This window comes from Thalassophryne amazonica, chromosome 20, assembly GCF_902500255.1.
Source record: "Thalassophryne amazonica chromosome 20, fThaAma1.1, whole genome shotgun sequence".
Classification (NCBI taxonomy): Eukaryota; Metazoa; Chordata; class Actinopteri; order Batrachoidiformes; family Batrachoididae; genus Thalassophryne; species Thalassophryne amazonica.
Window position 1 is genome coordinate 38,179,595 of NC_047122.1, and position 5,342 is coordinate 38,184,936.

Sequence of the window (5,342 nt, forward strand, 5' to 3'; positions counted from 1 at the left end):
AAAACTGACTTCAACTCATTGGATTATTATTGAACAGAACCTGTTTAGGTTGGGTCAAACAGTTGAAATTTACAGATGTCAAACTTTTGTGCATTATCATTTGTAAGGGGGGATCCAGTCTGGCTTTGTCAAGTCATTGCAAGTCGATATATTTGGGTTTCTGTGTTTTAAGCAAAAAGCCAATAATTTGTGAGCTAATGTCTTGAAATAAAATGTTGATCTCACCGTTTTAACTTAGGTGTGTTATCATGTTTTTTTTCACCTTTTCCCTCCAGTTTATGTGACTTAACCTCCATTTTTCCTGTGTTGCTAAAGAAATTACTTGACTACATGTGTGCATCTGCTGGTCTGTGGTTGATTTGTACAACCCCAATTTCAATGAAGTTGGGACATTGTGTAAAATGTAAATAAAAACAGAATACAATGATTTGCAAATCCTCTTCAAACTATATTCAATTGAATACACCACAAAGACAAGATATTTAATGTTCAAACTGATACTTGAAGTTGTTCAATAGTCCGGGGTCTCTGTTGTATTTTGCGCTTCATAATGCGCCACACATTTTCAATGGGCGACAGGTCTGGACTACAGGCTGGCCAGTTTAGTACCCGCACTCTTTTACTATGAAGCCATGCTGTTGTAACACATGCAGAATGTGGCTTGGCATTGTCTTGCTGAAATATGCAGGGACGTCCCTGAAAAACGTTACTTGGATGGCAGCATGTGTTGCTCCAAAACCTGGATGTACCTTTCAGCATTGATGGTGCCATCACAGATGTGTAAGTTGCCCATGACATGGGCACTAACACACCCCCATACCATTTGTGTCTGTCCATTTCAGATGAGCTCGGGCCCAGAGAAGGCGGCGGCGTTTCTGGATGTTGTTGATGTTTGGCTTTTGCTTTGCATGGTAGAGTTTTAACTTGCACTTGTAGCGACGAACTGTGTTAACTGACAATGGTTTTCTGAAGTGTTCCTGAACCCACGCGGTAAGATCCTTTACACAATGATGTCGGTTTTTAATGCAGTGTTGCCTGAGGGATCGAAGGTCATGGGCATTCAGTGTTGGTGTTTGGTCTTGCTGCTTATGTGTAGAAAGTTCTCCAGATTCTCTAAATCTTCTGATTATATTATGGACTGTAGATGATGGAATCCCTAAATTCTTTGCAATTGAACATTGAGAAACATTGTTCTTAAACTGGTGGACTTTTTTTCATGCAGTTGTTCACAAAGTGGTGATCCTCACACCATCTTTGATTGTGAATGGCTGACAGTTTTGGGGATGCAACTTTTATACCCAATCAGGAGCGTCTTCAGTTCCCAAACGCTTATTGAGTGTTGTTAGAAGGAAAGGTGATGTAACGCAGTGGTAAACGTGTTACAGGCATCCATTTCAAAATGAGCATATATTTGCACAAAAACAAGTTTATCAGTTTGAACATTAAATATCTTGTCTTTGTGGTGTATTCAGTTGAATGTAGGTTGATGAGGATTTGCAAATCGTATTCTGATTTTATTTACATTTTACACAATGTCCCAATTAACTCCATTGGAATTGGGGTTGTACACAGTATCGACAATTATTTTGTGTATCAGGATGAAACTTGGTGCACAAAGTCATCTCACTGGGATCAAGTTTGATATTGGGCTTGTTTTGATTCTGAGTACAGCTTGACAAAGACTATCAAGGTGAACTTATTACACATATGATCACCTCATTGTATCTTACTAAGACCTTGCACAAGTTCTGGATTGGCCCCAGTGGTACAGGATAGGATCTGTATCGCCCTTGTTTTGAGCTGTAAAAGTGACTTCACCTTGTATAAATAAACAGCCTTCCTTTAACATTTATCAGTACTGTATATGACACAGTTTAATTCAAATCCAATGGGTGGGGCACAGCTTTGGTATTTATTGATGGTTCCTTTGATCAGATTCACTGAACAGACTTGAAGTCTGTTTTTGATTTGAGGAGTGATGCTTCTTTTTAAAAGTTGCATCAAAGATGAAATAGAAAATAGTTTTGTTTTACAGTTCCAGCTTCAACAGTCCTGTTTTTAGTGACATCACCTCAATAGTCCTGAGTAAGCAACAACAAAGATTGTGTTTAGACAGATGGTCCCCCCCTCCCCCCCCAAAAAATCAAACTTACATACAAAATGCTGGTATTTTACAGAAATATTGGTAAATCAGGAATAAAGGTGTGCAATCAGCTATGAAGTAAGATAAAATGTGCTTGGTGCAGTGATGACACACTGACATTTCAAAAAATCGAACATGCAGATAAACCAGTACACTGACTTTAAAAACACCTGGTTCATTATTAAAATAGCTCATTTCCATAAAATTTGCAATTTTCCCCTATGTTGGCATAGAGCTGGAAATTTCCTTAACATCTGGCCTTGATTGTGTACAGATAAACTGAAATAATTTCTAGCCATTGGCCCAATGCAGCTGCAAAAATTTGATCAGGATTTCTTAAGATACAAGCACACACACCTGTGGTGGTGTCCCTGACCGCAGTGAAGCTCCACTGGTTATTAGTCCGTGGGCTAGGGTGGGTTACCGTTCACCCCCCCAGGACTCATCGCCATTGGTGTTTTTTGATGCTCTAGGGTATATAAAAGAAGACTAAAGACGTTAACAGTGAAAATTTTGGGATGCAACCACCCTTCTGATAGAAATTCTAGAGTAACCCTCAAGAGATTACCCAAAAATGCAAAAATTTGTGTTTTTTAAACCTAACATTGTAGCTTCCTCATACCTTTATTGTTAACAGCAGGAAAAAAATGTTGATTTGCCTCTATGTGGACACCTTTTGGATGTACAAAACAACAAACTAAATTTAAAAATCTCATCTACTTAAGACAGTAGCTGTTTTACAAAATATACTGTCTATTCGTTAACTTATAGTTGCAGTTTTGACAAAAATATAACCCAAAAGTTTTTTGGCAGCTACTTGTACCTACAATTTGGGATTTTATTGACTTTAGGTCTTGAGTACAATGTCTTGGGAACAATTTAAGCCATCAATGACTTTCCTGTGATGCAGTGGTGTCAAAAGTACACACATTTGTTACTTAAGTAGAAGTATAGATACTGCAGTTTAAAAACACTCTGGTAAAAGTTGAAGTATCAACTTGACCTCTTTACTCGAGTAAAAGTGAAAAAGTATGTACTCCAAAACTTACTTAAAGTATAAAAGTATAAAGTAACCTTTTAAAAAAAAAAGAAAAAAAAAAAGGTAGATGCCACTATATGAATTGAAAGCTTAATTTAAAAACTGATTTGTTCTACATGTGGCCCAAGACCTAAAACCCAAAATTACCCCCCAACACCACGAAAATGTTTCAATTCTAGAAGCTCTGAAATGCAATCTGGGACTATTCCAGACAATAAACTGCAGTGAGTGCAGCATCCATTTAGTGAAGGAAAAAAAGAAAAAAAAAACAACTTTCCTTATTCACATTCATTCCAGTAGTATTCTGCTCTTACAAGGATGCAGCAGTTTTCTAGTTTGGCAGATAGTTCTGGAGGAAATCACTGAAGAAATTAACAAATAGAAAATATGGTTTGGTAACAAACTGTCATTAAATAAGACAGGGATGAAGTGGAGGTGTAAGAGTCACTAGGTGTTCACAGGAAACATTTATTTATGTATGTATGTTCATTGTTAGTTGCTTTTATATTTTCTGTTGTGTTTCTATTCAGGTTCTTTTTGCCTCTTTCTCTAAAATTGTATATAATAATCATTAGATCATTAATATATAAACAAAAATAAATTTAAGAAATATTACATTTTCAAAACAAATGCACCCGAACGTGATGAGAGCTGCTTAATGCTAACTTTTAACATTGAAAATGCCATAGACATGCTAACGCGTTAGCGTCGCTCCCGTTCTTAAGTTATAAAATACATCTATCAACTGTTTCAGAAGACCATAACAGGTCGGTTTAACATAGAAAAGGTAAATAATACTCTCAGAAGTATGCTCTTTAGGGTTTTAGCGGGGGAAAATTAAGCGAAAGAAAGAAAGAATAAACGAAGCAATAGGTCGAAGCATTGCTTCAATCTGCGAACCACTGCTTCGATTGGTTCACGGTTCAAAGCAAAGCCGTGCTGCAGAAAAGTTGATTACAGGCGCACATGACGTGAAATACATATATAAACATTAAACTGAAGACAAGAGTAACGAGGCTGTTTGTTTTAAAAATGTAAGGAATAGAAAGTACAGATACTTGTGTGAAAATGTAATGAGTAGAAGTCAGAAGTAGGCAGAAAAATAAGTAATGGAGTAAAGTATAGATACCTAAAAAGTGTACTTAAGTACAGTAACAAAGTATTTGTACTTCGTTACTTGACACCTCTGCTGTGATGTATTTTGACACATTTACAGCCGATATGCAAACCACCTCCCCATTCTGGTTTTTACAGTAAACTATTATCATATCACAAATAAGCCTGTTTAGGTGAATTCTGGTATAAACTTTTTATTACTGCTGTTCTGATCACTTTATAAATGACAAAACCATTCAAATGAAAAGCATTTATCAACAAATTAAATATGGCTGCCATGTAAATACAGATTATTTATTATATTGACAACAGCTTTTAATAGACAGAGGTTCTGTGTAAGCAATATCAGATGTTTTACATCCTGACAATAGAGCATTGTGTTTGCATCTCTTACTCTAAACACTATGCTGCCCACAATTAAAGTGAATACAGCTGCATAAAAGGTTACTGAACAAAATGCTATGGTAACTATAAAAAATAGAACATAATTATTATACAGTAGTTACACATATGAATAAAAGCATGACTTGGGCAAAACTACATTAATCATAAAGTCATCATATGCCTGGTCAATATCTTCATCAGAGTCACTAGTGTTTTCATCAATATAAATGTCTACAAGACTTTTTGGCAGTATTTCCTCATCAGTCCACAGAGGCTCACTTCCTCCCTGCCAAAGTAGTCTGTGGCAGCATGTAAAGAGGGTAAACTACCAAGTTGGCATTTGGAAAAAGTCACACATTTCATTGCCTGAATTACCAACCCTTCTGAAGCAAACGGCTGGGAGATGAAAGATGGGCATTTGGAGCCTCTGTGGACTGATGAGGAAATACTGCCAAAAAGTCTTGTAGACATTTATATTGATGAAAACACTAGTGACTCTGATGAAGATATTGACCAGGCATATGATGACTTTATGATTAATGTAGTTTTGCCCAAGTCATGCTTTTATTCATATGTGTAACTACTGTATAATAATTATGTTCTATTTTTTATAGTTACCATAGCATTTTGTTCAGTAACCTTTTATGCAGCTGTATTCAC